The sequence below is a fragment of the Calypte anna genome, chromosome 3, assembly GCF_003957555.1.
Source record: "Calypte anna isolate BGI_N300 chromosome 3, bCalAnn1_v1.p, whole genome shotgun sequence".
NCBI classification, from domain to species: Eukaryota; Metazoa; Chordata; class Aves; order Apodiformes; family Trochilidae; genus Calypte; species Calypte anna.
In genome coordinates, this window is record NC_044246.1 from 12,689,088 (window position 1) to 12,707,566 (window position 18,479).

Genomic DNA, 18,479 nt, shown 5'->3' on the forward strand with positions numbered 1-18,479 from the left:
TGTTAAGTCTTGTCACATATGAACAGCAGGCATTTCTAGACATCCATCAGGCAACCGTGCTGCTGGCTAAAATATCAAGAAATTGATAAAATTTAGAATTAGAAAATTTAGCTGCTGTGTAATTAAATCCTGAGAAGCTGGTGCTTCATTTAAAATCATGACTGATACATGGAATTTTGAAAAAGTGCAGCTTGACGTTCTCCTACATCTTTCTTTTGCTGAGAACATAGAGCTGCTATAGTATAATTTTCTAAGGTTAGTAGGAGAGTGTCAAGGAAGCCAGGATTCCAAGTGTGGGAGATGCAGCATCTGACAGCATTTGGAAAGAGATATCGGGATCCTTGATGCTCTTAAGCCATAAAACAGTTGGAGTGTCTCAAATATTTTTGTGTAGCTTGATTAGACCTGAGGGCTCTCAATTGTTATACTGTGGAGTTTGAAAATATTGTGACAGAAATCTTCATGAAGGGGTTATCATTGCAAGTTCACAAGTTAAGGCAAAAGATATGAACAACATGAACTGTAACATTGTGGGAAATGACCTCACAGTAGACACAGTCTGTGGTTTTAAATATTGTCCGTAGTCTTAGTATTTCTGTGGGGTTTTTTTTCAATGAGTTTTCTAGGTGATTGAATATAATGACATATTTGTGTTGATTTGGTATGGTGTCAAGCTCAGTTTCAGAAAAAAGTTGTTGCAGGATTAAAGTATGCTAAATTAAATAACTTGAATAACTTTCCATTTAAGGTTGTCATTCTGGAATTCCATCAGATAAGAACTTTTTAATATCCTGATTTCTAACAGTTCTAAGGAGGAATCAGAATAGGGTGTAGAAGGAATCATTCATAGGATGAGTGATATTATTTTCATACATAACACAGCATTTTTTGATATATCATCTGCAGGGCCTGCCTGCCCTTGAGGGGATCAGCCACTCCTCCCAATTTTGTGTCATCTGCAAACTTGCTTAAAAATCCTTTCAGTCCTGCATCCCAGTACTGGGCCAAGGATGGAGCCCTGCAAGACCTCACCAGTGACTGGTTTTTTAGCCCTAGAGGAAGCCAGGCTACATTGTTGTTTTGCCAAAGAAAGCATTTTTCAGCCACTTTTTTTTTCTTTTTTTTTTTTGGTGGGCCTGGCTATGTTTCTTTAACTTAATTATTTGGAGATATTTGTAGCTATTTGTTAAATTTTGGTATATTTGTTGAACTTAGCAGCCATGCTCTGAGTATTAAATACAAGCCTACTTAATGTTCAACTGTTTTTATGAAATTATTTTTTAAGTATTTTTTTTTAAATTTCAAAATTAAAAGGAAAATTATGATTTTCAAAACCTTTTACTGATTACCCTAAAAACCTGAACTACAGATAATGTAGTCTTTGGAGAAGGTTTTAAAATTACCATTCTGGATACTTTAGAATTTACTTCAGCTACTAGCTAACTGGAATTGAGGAGGAATGATTATTTTTCTTAACTTTTTCTGGATGGTGTTCACTGTCTCTGTTCAGTTTTTACTTAAATTAGGTTTGGATCCACAGAAGTCAGGTTAAAGATTTCTAAAGCCAGTACTTTTTTCAACCATTTTTCTAAGAAAAAGAAACAGTATTTGAGAGCTAAAACAGTTACTTTACATTTCACTGGAATATTCAGTCATGACCAGTATAATGTATATTGAAGTCTGGGTGAAGCTACTGCCAACCAAAATGTGTCTCTGGATATAGTATGATTATTTTAAGGTTGGGTGTTTGGGTTTTTTCCATATGGCTCTAGGTGAGAGAGGGTGAGAAGGGCTAGGGTGGAAATAAAGAGAGGGACAAAACAGGAAGAAAAAGGGATTGTTTTTGATAAATAACTCTCCACATAACCAGAAACCCACCATTTCTACATTAGTTTTGGGATCTTCACCTATCTTCTATTGTAAGAAAATAATTCAGAAACTATTAATAGTGAAAAATAGGTTGAAATAAGCTGTTAAACCACAAATTTGTGCTGAAAGTGCAGCCAGAGCTCAAGTAGTAGGATGGGGAAGAGAAAAAGAATTTTGAGTTGTCTAAGAGCTTTGAAAAAAACAAAAAAGGGAGCGATAGTTTAAAAATAAATGAAAACAAAACCAAAACAATTTAGAGCACACAAAGTATGGCATCCACACTTAGTTTCTTAATATATAAAATAAGTGTACTTTTCCATTTCAGTGGATTTAGAAATACTTGTAAGGATGAAGCAAAATGAATTAAAATGTCATGCTTCATCCAGAGGATGATGGGGTAGAAGTGGGAGCATTGGTGCTGCGGGACGACTCCAGCAGGGGAAGAGATGCTCAGTGCCGGCTGCAGCGGTGCCTGTTTCACACTCACCTTGCAATGCCTTACAGCTGCTTCCCACAGCCTGATCTGGGTGGTTACACTGGCTACCTCTGTGTTTGCAGCCTTTATCAGCTTGTTACCTGCTTTTTCTGATTGTGTTTTCTGCTGCTGACTGCACCTGGTTGTAGTGTGCCTGTAAGGTAATTGCTGGTTCTCCTGACACGCCACATGCAGTATTTCATACAGTGCTCTCTGCTTGCTTTTCTTGGCAGCAAAGGAATTTGCCTGTTAGAGGGAGAGAAATGTGTCTTGAAAGGGTGTTTTTAATAAGACTTCAGGAGAGCTGGGAGCATACTAGCAATATGCTCCAACCATTATGTCTAAGATTGAAAGGTCACATGAGCTCCTGTTTTATATCCTTAGTCATAAACAGATGTATGTGGTTGGGGGAATTCTGTGTCAACTGACCTGTAGTTTTCACTTAAATAATACTTCAGAGCATCGTTCTCTTCAGCAACTCTTGTTTTTCTGGGTTTATGAGAAAGAGGAATAATGATTTTTTGTTTAAATTTTTCTTATTGTAGAAACATGCTAGCTCAGTTCTTGCAAATCTGAAAAGTTTATATACAACTTTAGAAAGAAAAAGATAGTATAGACCTAACAGAACTAGTGTCTTCATCTCTGACATCCCAAATGCAACTTTATTTACTGTTTTGTTATTTTCACATTGAGGATTAGGCAGGAAAGTTAGTCATTTAACATAGATACTTATTCTTTCTATTTCAAAATTAAACTGTCACCTCCTTGCCAACTTGCTCCCTGTGCTTTGCTTTATTTGGCAGTCATTCTACACTGGACAAGTTCAACATTTAGGGGAACAGTTCAAAAAGGGAGAGGGGAGCAGTCTTCTTTCCACTAGGCTGATCTAGAAAGGTTTGAGGCTAGCACATTTTTCCCACTTGTTTTGCATCTTCAGTCATAATTCTTTCTTATCAAGACTTTTGGGATGGTGGTTGGAGCACAATATAGAGTTTTAGTATGGCCAGGGAATGGCTGCAGTTGTCTGTTCAGCTAAACAATTAAAACACTGTACTGGGAGTTCCTATCTGTATTCTTTTACTCCTTCTTGCAATTTAGAAGTATGTTAAATAAGATTTTAATCGTTGCTTTTAGTTGTGTATGGAATGGAAGATAAGAGAAAGGAGGAGAAAAATAAATGGCTAATAAATTTGATTCACATGAAGTTGAAAATTTTAACAGAAAGCTACTGGGATCTGTGAGATCCACTGGTGAACTGAGAGGTATTTAACTCACCTATGTCACGAGTGCAATAAATAGAAGACAGGCTTTTTTTATCCTATAGACATCCTACACTGATATCACTATAGTTCTCAACTGTTATGGGTTGCATTTATTGTTAGAACACGTCCCAGAAAATGTTAAAAAGAGGAGAAAGACAAGTGTCTTGTAGAGCCTTAATGAATTCTATGCAGGATTGCGAGGACTCCAGAGCCCTAGAAATAAAGCTTATTGTTTCAGAAAGCAATCACAGGAGAGGGTGACCTCTTGCTGATAGGTATGATTTTGGTCTCAAGATGCACATTGCCAGACTGTATTTCATTTTGCTTAAGTAGATGACAGATTTGACAGAAGATGTTACATGATACAAGTGATTCCAAGGGTACATTGAACTTATTAGCACATTTCAAAGTAATTAACGTGGTGGTGCTCTGTTTTTCTTCCGCTATACAATTATGGGTTTTGTTGGAAAAAAATAAAATTGGAGACCCAGTCTGCCAAGAGTTATTCAGGGGTAACTGAAGTGGTTTTGTACCACTGGCAAAAAAGAGAATATTAAATAGTATAATTTTCCAGGTAATTATTTCTGCCTTAAAGTTTTCTACTGCAGTGTTGTGTTTGCCAGTTTGGATCAGTGCTATTAGCTGGTGTGGGGAGAAGAATGAAACCATTCTTTCTGTGCTAAAATTTCTTAGCTACTATTTTTAAAGTACAAGCCTTTTTTTCTCATTTGAAACTTACGTTCTATACCTGAGCTGTTCCACTTCCAGCGTCTATGCACTTTGCAAAAGAAGCCAAAAATATTATTTTAATATCATTGAATCTTAGCTCTGAAGGCATTTACCTTTTTCCCTTTAGATTCTCTTCACTCAGTGACCTGATAATTTTAATGATAGTATCAGGAGTCTTAATGTCAGATAATAGAATGCATCAGCCATTATTGAACAGTAATATTACACTTCTTTATAGACAAAGTGCTGACAGCAAGTTGCAAAGAAACATAGGAATGCCAATAGAATTTGTCATGTAACATTCACCTCTCTCTGCTAAGTGCTGTCCTGGAAGGCATACGCATTATAAGCTTAACCTGAACAAATTACACAGTCAAAATAATGAAATAATTATGGAGGACACACTATTCCCACCTGCTGCTATATTGAATAGATGGATCTTTACAGGTCGATGTCATCTCACTGTGAATCTGGAAATAGGTATCCTGAGGTGACCTAACAAACCAAGTTCTCAAATAGCCATGTACTAGTAGATTTTCTTAAGTTGCCTTGTCCAATGCCTATGCCAGGCACCAAAAAGCAGTTTCTCCTTTATCCATTCAGACTGTTATTCTTGTATTGTAATTAAACTTTGTAAATTAGCAACAATAGCTTTTTCTTCTTTTTCTTTCTCCATCCTTGTCATTACTTTGCCCTTTAGAAAACCAGAAAGCAAAGCTGATGCACAAGTCTTTGGATATATATTTCAGCATTGCCTATAGTTGTGCCTTCCCCAGAGCAAGCTGATTTGGGAACTGTAAAAGCAGTGGAACTGCAAAAGGTTGGTTGGAACTTAATGCAGGGTTACTATTTTGTAGTGTACACAGTTCCTCTGTAGGTTTTTTCACCCTTTGCAAAGTGTGTTATAAGTGCTGTTCACCGATGGCAGCATCAAAGCCCACTCCCTACAAACAGGGATTTTAATGTATACAAGGGGCACTTGCCCTCCATGGGTGAGTCTCCACACACAGGATTGCATGAGACATAGGTCTGCTGGCTTAGGACAGATGTATGCTGATATATTGAGCTGTGACAAAAATGCAATCTGATAGGAAAGGGGAACCTACAATGCAGATCTCTTTGGGACTACAACTGCTTCTTCTGCTCCTGACTGATGTAAAGATGCAGATTAAATCTAAGGTCAGATGGATATATTTGGCATTTGAGACTGCAGAGTAAGAGAGAGACTACGATGCTGCATCGCAAATAAACTGCAAGCATACCAAAAAGGGGGCAGGATGCATGTATGGAGATGGGCATGTTCTTGCCTGAGCACCAACTGATCCAGCCTGTATTTGGACTAATTTTAAGTGTGTCACTGTCATGGTGAATTGATGGGTAATATCAGTATTCTTTTGAGAGAGAAAATGAGTGGTCTGGTTTGAAATCCATCCTTCTTAAGAAACCTTGTAAATCTAGAGTCTTCTGATGGCTATAGGGGAAAGTTCTGGCTATACCTTTTGCTACATAATTATAAATTAATAACATAATTGACAAGAAACAAAACATTGAAGAAGGTAAACTTGCTTCGTAATGATAATGTAATAACTATAAAATTGTATTTCATTTAAGTAGCACTAAAATAAATATACACATAAATGGCATAAAGATTAAAAAAATATGCCTATTTCTTTTTGAAAGCTCTTGTGTCCTCTGTAAGTGAATTTGTCTTGAGGCTTCAGTCATTAACAGGTTTTAACATTGAAACCCATATCCTAAGCACTGGCAGTTTGGGCTCTATATTTTTGCACACAGTAAGCTCATCTTGCTCTGATGCAATTGTACTATTAGAAGTTTCCTTTGTTTTACCAGGCATGGTAGAACATGATAGGTGGTAGTGTTTAACAAAACATTTCAAATGACAGTTGCATAGGAAAGGCTCTGAATTGCCTGGTATACTGCTTGGCTCTTGGTTTCAAGTGGAAAGGAAATATGATGTCAGGCATTCATGCATCCAGTTATCTTCTGCTCATGACCTTGACCTTTTTTGTGCTAATTTTGATATAAAAATCCTTTATATTACATTTGGGATTGCTGGAGTCATTTCCTCTTTTGTGCTTTCCTTCCCCACCCAGCTGCAAAAGCATTATTACGAAGAAATTTAAGCTTATTTTAGTAAAATGACACTGATAGCCTAAATTAATATTCTTTTCTTTTTAGTATTGTTTTCAAAGTGAAATACACATTTTCAGGGCCTGATACAACAAGAACATTCTCATTAAGAATCTAATACATGACTCATTTCAGAAAAAATAGCCAAGAACAGTGCCAGCATCCTAATCAATAACTTCTGCCCCAGCATACATCCCTTTGCAACTATCAACACCTTCTTGCATATTAAAAGTCCACCTGAACTTATGCAAAAATGAAATCTAATTGATAGTCCAGTATTTCAGGTAAATGCAGAACACATTTTGATAGGTCTCTTTCTGGTTACAAGGCTTATGATTTTATTTAATTTATATAATACTGTACATTTGTTTTATTTGCTCATCACACCTCTGTTTCAATCTAGAAGTCTTATTTAGGAGATGACAAATGCCATTCATCATTCTCTAATACTTAAATTTTAAAAACACAGGATGTTTTTATACTAAAGATCTAGTTCTTTTAAACATGTTCATGTTAGATCCTTCTGGTTTAAAATAGGAACAGATAGAAATAAGGCTTTGTATAATTAAGGACAGTCTGATTCTCACTGCTGATGGAAACTAATTATTTAAAGGAGAAGAAGTCTCAAAAGCAAATAGATGATCTGCTGACTGAAATAATGTTGAAGTTTACTAATTCAAATTGCATGAAATATCAGTTCTCTCTGGCTCAAATCTGTACTGTCTTCCGTGACTTAAATTGTATGCATATTTTTGTTGATTAGGGCACTAGTCTCTTACAATATGGAAACTGTTTACTCCATAAAATAGCTTTTTAAGAGCCAAATTAAGACAATGAATTCTGCATTCTTTTGAGATTTTAATAGTTATAAAGAAGAATAAAATATATGCAGAGCAAGTATGAAATTCCCTGATGTTGATAGTTTTGCAGCTGTAGTACAGTAGTGATCACTTTGTTATAGGTAAGAAATTAAATCAATTACATAAAACAAAGCAGTTCTCTTTTCCTTCCACAGTTTTATCTTGAGAATATACCCCAAATCTTCCCCTGCAAAGCCTGCCAAATAAATGAGTTTTTCATAATGATAAGAAGGCATTAAGCACATGATTGTAGTTCAGGAAGTTCCAAGGCCATGACAAACTGTCCCTCAAGGTGTGGAAGATAAATTCAGTCTTGAATGGCTAATTTATAGCGTGCATGTAGTCGATGAGGCTTTCTTATTTATTGAAATGAAGCTAAGATATACAAAAGCAAATTGCTGGGCAATAGTACAATAACAATGAGAAAAATGTTACTGATAGAAGTTTTTTGTGTCTATGTGCTTTTTAATATTTTGAAAGTGATCCAGCATTGTTCTGAAAAATTCTTCCATCAGAAGGTTTTCTAGTGCTGCCTTAACCATTGAAGCAAATGAGAGACTAGAGACTGAGTTTAGTTTTGAAAGTATTTAAAGTGAAAGAATATGGAAACGGTGGTGCTCTAATATTTGGAAAAGTTGAAATAAGTAATAGGTCAAAGCCTGCTTAGTAAATCCCATAATTAGTGGTCCTTAGCTTTGTCCTTACATACTCAAGAAAGAAAAAATAAACAGTGTGTCAGTAAGGCTTTTCTTCTGATAAAAAAAAGAAGTATTTTCCTTCTTCAGGTCAACATACAAGCTGTCATTTTAGGAAAAGCTAATGCACTTGCTCTCAAAGGAGATTTTCAGTAAGAAATCCAATAAAAACTGAAAAAAATTACTCTTGAATTTTAAAGTAGGGGCAAAAAAGTGGTTTGTATAGCAAAATCAGTGTAGAGTCTGAGAACATTACATTTGAAGCATTTTACATTTATTATGTAAGTCATCACCAGGGATAATCAAGGAGTATGCTTGATGTAATTCGTTTCTTGAACACCATTTAGGAATAAGATTTCATCTAATCCGTTTCTGCAACAAAAGTATAATCTGTGGATATTTGTAATAATTGACCTAGAGAGTATGGATTCACAGGAAGTGAGCTTGAAGGGATTTGTGAGAAAGGTCATTAAACTGGTGACAAGTCTTTGTGAGATAAATTTAGAAATGGTGAAGAAAAATACTTGTGGAAAAGATTAAATAGGAAAGAATAGACTATTGTGTAATTGTCGCAGTGGGTGTTTGATGCAAACAGATGCGAGACGGAGACTCAGTTTGATGCAAACAAATGTCCAACCTTTATTGAATCAGAAGGCCATATTTATACACTATTCTAAGAGCTAATGCCATGTATACCTATTGCTGATTGGTAGTACCTACATTTTGTTACACAAGTTTAAACTTGATTGGCTACAAATCTTAAACAATAGTTAATGAGCTAATGAATTTCTAGTACATTCGGGATTTTTCATGGATGTTGCAATCGTTGCCAAGCTCCCTAATCTAACTGTCTTGTTTACTTTTTAACCTTGAAGAAGCCCCAGCGTTTTGTCTACTGTGGCTACAAGATATGCTTTACGCAGAGCTGTCCTTGTGCTTAGCCCAGGGCTTATGGTCGAATTGTTCCATCAACAATTGTTCGGTACTAACAGTTCGAGATTGTACTGCCTCATGTAATTAATGAAGGGAAATGTTATTTTTGGGGTTTTAGTTTAAATGATTGTATCATTTGCAAAACCAAGAACTAATTCAAAAAATTAAAATGTTCATACTTGGAAATGAGTTTGTGATGCTGTAGTGGGAAGTGAGAGCTGATTTTTTGTGTAGATATTTCTGCCAAAAGAATGTCTATCATGCCAGGGGCCTAGCTCTCCAGTAAGTTACAGGGAAGGTCAGGTTATTAAAAAAATTACTTAATACAGTAGCTGGACACGGTTTCTCAATGTTTAGAGGTAGTTCAGAGGCAATCTAGTATGTAAAGAATCAGTTGATTGGAAACTATTGTACCACAGGCAAACTTTGCAATAGTGTGGGATGGGTCTAGCTTTTAACCAGGGAACTCCTTGCTGGTTGAACTCAACTCATTTAGTTCCTGTTCCAGTTAGGAACTAGGGAATATATTTGGGTTCTAAACTTTTCAAACTGATTTAAGGACCATTGAGTCAAATAATCATTTGGATCGGTTTATAGAGAGCCAGTTCTTGCCCAGTTTCTTCACAGTATTGCAGTATTGTTATCTGTCTGATTATTGTAAATTATAGCACTGTGATTTTGTGATAAGACTTGGGTGTTTTAACAGATGTGGAGATGTATTTGTAAGTGATACAACCTACTGTGCCTGAACTAGATTTTAAATAGCATAAATATTTTTGTAGCTTCTATGCACATTGCTGTGCTATACCTGCCCATTTTTCCAGATGCAGATCTGTGCAAATATTGAAGTTGCCTAGAAATAGAAACATGCAGTAAATGATTCTGTCACAGAATGCTTCATCTCCTGGTTTTTCCCAGTTTCCCCTGTGTAAAATGCATGCAGTTAATAACGTTTCAAGTTCAGACACTTAAAAGTTGTAAAATGCCAAATTATAGTGCAATTTTAAAACTATTTTAGGAGACCTTAAGCTGTACCTTGCCTGGACAGTTCCTCTGGTCTGAAATCTGCAGCCTTCCCTCTGAGTCTCCATTAAAGGTGCAGACTCAGGGTTGGATGAACTGCCAGAGAAGCCCAGCACACTGCGGAGTTCTCTTTATTTTCCCCCCTGAAAAAAAAATGCTAGCAGTAAGCAGGCAGTGGCAGCTGCTGGTAGAGGAGTTTATTTGTCCTTCAGTTCCTCCCCGCTGGCCAAGGTTAGAGTATCTCAAGTGGAAGGAAATAGCTGAAAGCAAAGTGCATCTGTTCTTCTGGCAGCAGTGTGCTACCTTCTCCTGAAGATCTGCAAGAAAATTGCCCTCAGTGCAAGACCAGTACTGTTAGAACTTCCAGCTGATTGTCCTCAGTGAAGTAATTGAAGGCTATTAACATATTAAAGGGTGTATGTGTTACACTGTCATTCTGTTTCCACAACCTGTGGTTTTGTTGGGCAAGATTTTCTGTACCGAGTTCCTGTTTAGTTATAGTTGTTCTGTGAAGTTGCAGAGCTGGTGTTGTCCACTCTCTGTCCCTCTACCTCTTTGATGTGAGTGACCAGCACAGACCATACAACTGCCCAGCTGAATGAAAATTTTGCTTTAGTTTGGTTTCTTAATTAGTTGTGTACCAGACAGACTGTGCCCAATATTGCTATATGCTTGTGGAAAGAACTGTAGTTTTGTGGATTCCTTCTTTTTTGATAAAAGAAGAACTGAGTCTTTGGGGGGAGCTTGATGTGCTTCTGTTTGAATATGCCATACAATCAGGCATGGCATATTTTATGCATTTAAGGTGTTTTCATTTTTACTGGAAATGGAATTGGTTTCAAGCCAATTGTTGCTGCAGATGCTTATTTTCCTCTTTGGTCAGCAGATAATTCATTTGCAGAGAAAGATAGCAGGGGTTGATTTTTTTTCTCCCTGATGTATAGAGAGCTTTCCAGGAACATGTGAGGAACTGGATTGGATATCTTTCAAGAAAATACATATATTGAAAACAGACTTCTTGTATGTGATTGCCTTTCTTTGGGATACCTAAAGTTTAAACACTTTGCCTGTGTGTCATATTTCTAATGTAGTTACCATCATATACGCTATGGTTGCTGGGTCAGGCTCAGCTACTGGAAGAATGCGTATTGCCTGCCAAGTAATTTTTCAACAGAAACTACTGGGTATCAGTCAAGGAAAAAGATTTTTTTTTTTTTTGTAAGTATGGAAAACAGTGGGTGTCCCAAGACATTATCTGAGACATTCTGGTCAAATTCAGGACAAGAGACTAAACGTGTCTGTCTGTTCTCCTCATACTTCCCCCCTTCAACAAATAACTAAAAGCATTACTGGGATTTGCAACTGAATAATAATAATAGTTGCAAAACAGTACTTTGCTAATGTAAAAAAAAAAAGGCAAGCTGGCTATTTTTACTACTGCAGAAAGGACTGATAGTGATTAGAACAACTGATTATCTATGGTTTCAGGTATCTTGATAAGACTAGACAATATTTTTTTTCCAAGAATTATGCTTGGTATGACTGCCAGTAAAAAAAGTGGACTGAGTTACCTGAATATATGACATTTTGTTTTGTGGTTTTTTTTTTTTCCTGGAGTCTTCTATTTGTGTAACAGAATACCATCCAATCACTACCTTAGGTGGGAGGAAGCTGAAAATGTTTACAGGCTTGCAGTTAATAACATGGTCTTAAGAACTTTTTCTCTGAAATGATTTGATTTATTTGAAGTATTTTTTGTTTACATTCTTCAGAAATGACCATCTAATTCCTAGGATGCAATTAATTTTTTGCCTTATATACACATTTATTTTGAATACTTATTTATAGTACATTTACTTACGTTTTATGATAGAGCTTGAATGAGTTTTTTTCTGCTGATTATAGTCAGCTTGTCTTTTTTATTTCTCATGTTTATACTGTAATAGGATTTACTCTTGAGCAAAATGCAGATGTGTTGTAAACTCAAGTCTGTCAGCAATGATAAAAGGGACAGGATGTTTTGCAGTAGGTTATTCTCCTTGACCAGGGTGTTCCAGCTGGAATACATGGGAGATTAAATGGATCATGAAGAGGAATGAATGTTTATTAATATCTTACCTAAACTAACAAATAAATACTGCATATAAAAGTCATTAAACTAAAGGGTTCAACTTGACTATCCCCTTCTGTTTGTGTCTTTTCTGAGGGATGGCTGCATCTCTCAAAGAATATACCTGTTACATATTACAAAACAAAAATGTTTGACATAAATTATGCTATATATCAGTGTATTGTAATGCCTGATGGGGACTGGGAGGAAAGATCACAGTACAACAGAATAGATGGCTTCTGGCACAAGATCAGTCAGATTAAAAGTTACAAGCAAGTTCTTCCTTTTCCAAGAATGGACAAAGCCTTTGTATAAGAAGCTGTTCACTTGCTTATGGTTTTAAAGGGAATAACAGCCTTAAATACATCACACTTGAAACATTTTAGAAACTTTTCTAGGCCTAATCTGTCATGGATGATGCTGCATGAATCTCAGGTTGATGTCAGGTGGTGCCAGTAGGGTTAAACCTGTTTGCAAATAGCACAGAGTTGGCTGTCCTGAAGAAGCCTCCACTGGCATTCTTCTCAGCCCAGTAATTTTAAAACTGTAATTATTTGCTAAGGGATAGCAGATGGTGAGTTTCTATAGCTGTTCATGGGGAGAAGGAAATAGGAGATAGAGAAGTCACAAAACAAACATCACATGCTCAATACTACTTAGGTACCTATGCTCTTAAGAGACAGTGTTCTAACTGAAAAATATATCAGAACAAGCTACTAGAAAAATACTGTGGGGTAGATATTGTTGAATATTCAGTACAAGAAGGCCTCTCTTCTTTACAGATCAAGGAGACTTCTGTCCGTCCTAGAGTGGGAGGAAAAAAAATGCAAAGCAGTAGTTGGGGAATTAGTCTGCTGTTTAAAAAGAGATTACACTGATTTGAAATAAAATGCATAGAAAAACTTTGTTTAAATAAAAACTTTTGTTTAAGTAAAAATTGGTTTAAGTCTACACACCATTTGAAGTCAGTCCTATCAAGCAATAATTTAATTGGAAGAATGACTGAAAGGGTGAGCTTGTAAAGTTAGCAAAAAATTCAAAGTCTTCAAAGCTACAAGATTCTAATGAATCTTGTAAGATGAGGGTAAGATTTTTACCTTTTTAAGCATTGAACTTCTGCAGCATTCTCACAGAACCTTTTCATTCTCCTGAGAATGTGAATAATAGAAATTCTCCAATAAGTAGTGTACTTTGTCTTGGCATCTTTGCACAAAGTAAGAAATGGTCTTTCTGAGTTTCCATGAATCATAAATCATAAATTGTACTAGTGATTGCTGTAATAAATTTTCCTCAAGTATTTAATGTCATAATTCCCCTTTGAAAATCATAAATGAGGGGGGGGGAGCATTTCTTTCTTGATGCTGAAATACATCCTTGCGTAATAGCTTTTGTTTTGTGTTTGTCTGCTCCAGTTCTTGACTATTCATAGTTTTTCATCATTTAATAGAAATATATAATCTGTGAACTTTTTAAAAGGATAGCTTAATACTTGTTTTAAGTAACTGTAGCTTCTAAGCAAGAAAGTCCTGTCTTACATGTCAAAATGCTATTCTGAATAATGGTTGAAAACAAGTCCAAAGGTACTGAACTTGTCTTTTTATCCAATGATAAAATAGGCAATGAATACAATAATCACTATTTGATCATAATATCCCTTGTGGAGTTTAGACTAATCTCAACTGTTTTCATTTTTCTTCATATTATATCAATATTTATCAATCAAAAATTATTCTCTCCCATTAAGGAAATTTTTATTGCATAAATATGAAAACTGTTTTTATTGCTTCACAGTTTCTGGCATTGCTTCACTGGAAAATTAAGTATTTTGACTATTGAATTTTAGAAGTCTGGGTATGTCTCAGTTTATACCAGTGGTCTTGGTTACAGGAGCTCCTGGGTTGACAAAGAGCTGTTGGATTGTAAATGCAATGTTTTGGGGTTTTTAAAAGTAAGTTTACCTCAAAAGTGTTGCTCAAGATCTAATTCTGTATCTACAAGGACTTAAAATACCTATAGTACAGTAGGAAAGCTTAGAATAGCTAAACTAATACACAGGAAGGAAAATTCAGAAAACTCAATTTTTCTGTATATGTAATTCTCTGTATTTGCTGTTTGCTTTCTAACATGTAGAGAGTTTCTGAATTTCAGATGCCAATAATATATGTTTTCTTAATGGGAAATGCAGCTTTTATTAGTAATTCTGTATTACTGAGGACACTATTGTGCAACAGGACTGTGTCAACTACTGTCATACATCCCAAGCCAACCTGGACTATAGTTCTTTCTTGTGCACAGTTTTTCAAGCTTTATTGTTAGAAAAAGTAATTTGGCAGAGGACAGTTTAAAGCATACAAAGCCACCTGAAGTTTTGAAGGTTTGAGAATTATGTAGGTTTTCTGTTAGACAAATATTTTTGTATCACTGCCACCTAAAGACTGCAAAGTATTTAGTATTAGGTCTTAAGTTTAAAGCAAATTTGAATAAATTTAACAATGACTCTCTGGAAGTTTTATGAAAGTCTGTAGATATTAGAGGGTCCACAAAAGCTTGTTGCATAAGCTTACAAAAATGTCCACTTCTTGTTTAATAAACTATAAGCAGCATAAAGAAGCAGAAGATAAATTAAATGAGTGGAGGGTTTGGTTTTGTTTTTCTTTCCTGTAAAGGATAGAAGCCTGTAAGAAGTGTGACAGCTTAGAGTTGTTGGAGAAGGAGGCCAAAAGCAGGATAAGATAATCACACAGTCAATATTTTGGTCAGGGTTAGGTGATAAAGAAACATTGTGGTTTATGGCTGTTGGGAGCATTACTGTAGAAAGGACTTGGGTAGAAGTTCACCACTGGAATCCCAGAGGCATTAACTAGGGAAAATTTATTCTGGCCGACTGACAAATCTCTAGACTGAGAAGTGGAAGATTAGAAAAAACTTGCCTAATCTCCCTGCCTACAAAATCATAAATAGTGTACCAGGATAAATCAAAGGGTATGAGGGGGAATATAAGATGCTAACAAGGGTAGAGATGGTGGTACCATTAAGTGCGTAGCAGGTAATCAGGTATGAAAGTAGTAAAACCTAATGTTTGAAATAGGGTGTGGTTGGTAACAGTGGGATGCCTGGTTAGCAGTGGGGAGAAGGCAGGAAAACAAGATAAACAAGCTATGACTATTGATACAGTCTGTGAAACAAGATTTTCTGTAGCTGAAAGATATATGGTGGAACACTAAAACTAGAAATGCTCCTATCAGAAAGACAGGTAAAAGTGGTGCAGTCACACTAATGATATGAAAACCTGGGAAGAAGTGGGATGCAGTAGCACAGATAAAATGCTGTCTATGTATCAATACTTATCAGGCAGATGTGTGATTAGGGCAGAGTTAGGTTTGGATATGGACAGGCCTATCTTCAGTGTTATTGAGGGAAAAGATCTAGATGGAATGAAATAGTTGCTGCACAAAGTATGTTGTTTTCAAGAAATTTTTGATAAGTAATGAGGATCTTGCTCTTCAAAAGACAGGGGGTTGGGGCATTTTTCCTTGGTTTTAGTGGGATTTTTTTTTCCTAATTAAGCTTGCATCAAGACATCCTTCAGATGAAATAGAAGGAAAACTGTTTGTGTATAGTTACAGTTTTAGATAGTAAGGGGCACATTTTTGCGAAATTACATAGCTATTTAATCTAGAATAAAGAGTGTAAGAATAGAAAGAAGGATGGGAAGATGTGTCATTTATTTATCTCAGATACAGAAAGCTACTTGAAGATTATATTTTAACAAAACTTTGAGGGATGAACTTCAGACCAGTTGGATGAAGAACAGTTTTAGAAGTGGTACTATAAGTAGTTTGAGAAATCAGATAACATTATGTTGCAAAAAATATGACATCTCTCACAAGAAACCCTAAGGGTGTAATTGTATTTCCAAAGATTAAGTACAGAGATAAGGTCTGGCTAAAAAGAAAAAGCTCGAACTGTCATCCATAAAAGAAAAGAACAGTAAAAATGATGAGAGGATCAAGAGATTGAAATTCAGGCAGGCTCAAAAGCAGAGCTGATATTTTTTCATCAGGACCATAGCGATGTCATTCATACGGTAAACACAGAAGCAAAGCAGGGATTTGCAACTGGAATGAATGCATGGAGATGACATCCAAGAGGGGAAAAAATCCTTTACAGACTTCATGTACTCATGTCATGGGTGACTACCAGCTGTATTTGATTAGACTGAGATTAATTTATAAAGTGACAAAAGCTCTAATGTACTTCTTAATTTGAAGTGATCACAATAGGTAGCCTGTGTTTGGGATAAGTACACCATGTCAGTCTCTTACTAGAGGTTTCAACATGAGATTGGAAGAATGAACTGTAGTTTCTAGAGCTGCCTTTTCCTGCTTTCATGTGGGAGAAATATAGTCTTACTTATAATATAAAAATCCATCAAAACTATCCACATTCGTGTTGTTTCCAAACTGGAGTAATGTATCTCTTTGTAGTGAGGTTTTTAACTTAAGAACTTACCTATGGCAGCTCAAGCCCCGTGGAAAGGGTGTGTTATGTGGTGGTAGTGGTGGGGTTGATCTTTTTAAATGCTACATATGGAAGAAGTTAAATGTCATTAAGAGCTGTGAATTTTAGTTGGTTTCTGCTGTAGTTGTATTTAACAATTTCCAGTGCAGGAACTGGAGGCTCATGTTAAGCTAAGACACCAAATCTTCAAATCTTATGTGTTTTGGCTGTGCTGCAAATATTCTGCTTTTACATAGGTTTTTTGGGGGGGGTTTTTTTGCACAGTAGTTAGGTTGAAGATTATTAATGAAAAAGATGCTCTCTTGTTCATTTTATTTATTTATTGTTATGTGATTAGATACTAGCTGTGTATTAAGGTTAGGATTCTCATTTTCTTGCCACTGTACAACCCAAATTTTATTTCCTCAAGCATGATTCAGAAACACAGATTTCAGCAGTTTTTAATAGTTTATTTTCTACATTTCACAAGTAGGTAGAACTACCAGAGATTACTTTTCCAACATATAAGAAAGTATATAAGCCATGGATTTTAATAACAAGTTCATTGGAATTTACTCTTCTTTAGGGAATATGCAATATTCATGTGTTCTACCTATGTTTTTGGGTTTTTTTAGAAGAGAGGACAGTATTGCAAGGGCAGAAAACTGTACTTGCTGATAGAAATTTTCTCCTGCAACATGTGATTTACATTAGGCTTTTCTGCTTGGGAGGTATACAAAAGAGATGCTCACAAATCTTCCAATACTGTTGCTTTCAAAACCAGTTTTTCTTAGAATTCCAGTCTTTTTTTGAAAAGGGAGAATTTTCTTTAAAAAACAAAGCTAAAATAGGAACAAAGCATGCTTACTAAATTAAAACATTTTATGTCTTCTGTTCTTCTCAACAAACTAGTTTACAGGACATACTTAGGATTATCTGTCTCTGTTCAGGCTTAGAGTGATTATTTTAAAAATTTCAAACTGTAGTTTACTACATTGTCTGCTCTTGTAAAATGATCACCCAAGAAACTGGACAGTTTTTCAGAATTAGAATATTTCTGCAGAACTAAAACTGTGAAATACAAGGTGTTACTTAATTTGTAGTCAAGCAAACTCTGTAATTAATTAATGTTGCTTTAAAGGTTTTATTTTAATCTGACTCCCTTTGGATCGCTCAGAATTGTGTAAAGGATGTGATTTTATTAGCCTCTTCCTTTCCTCACTACAAATGCACCTCAGTCATTTTTGGGGGAACATTTTTTAGGAACAAGACTATGGAGGTAACTTTATAAAAGAGAATGTGAATAAGATTGAATATTTTAAATACGAGTATTTAAAATTAGGTGGTGAAGTGTGGATTTAAAGCCTAAATTAGTGCTGCCTGTTGTGATTCCCTTCTTGTTAGAAGAACAAAACCACCTAATAAATCCAATTATCAGTAGCAGTTACAAGATGCTTAGCAATTTCAATCACGTAGCTGATTATTTTAATTTTAAACATCTATTATTTGCATTATTCATATAATTTGAGGAGCCAACAGTTGGATATAGAAAGAGAGAGAAAGAATTGATCCTATTCAATTTCTCCTTTTGTTTGGGAATCTGCATTAATTTTCCATGCTCAGAAAAATCTGGTTGAATTATATGTGAGACTTTTATAGATGAATCATATGAAGGCATATAATTTAATATTCTCTAATTTAGAATCTGGCCTTAAATTTGCTAATCTAATGATGACTGCATTGTCTTAAAGCTTCTACCCAACTTTCTGGCTTATAGCTACCTTTAATATTTTATTGTTTTTTCTGCTGAATTTTGATTTAAATAATTTCACAGTGGATTTTCAGAGGAAGGATTAGAGCTGAAGCTCTCTC

General features: G+C 35.5%; 1 protein-coding gene across 3 annotated transcripts in view; it reads left to right on the forward strand.

The window, feature by feature from the left end:
* TTC27 (tetratricopeptide repeat domain 27) overlaps positions 1-18,479 on the forward strand; it is a 106,356-nt gene that overhangs the window by 54,626 nt on the left and 33,251 nt on the right. The gene's annotated exons all lie outside the window — the stretch shown is intronic.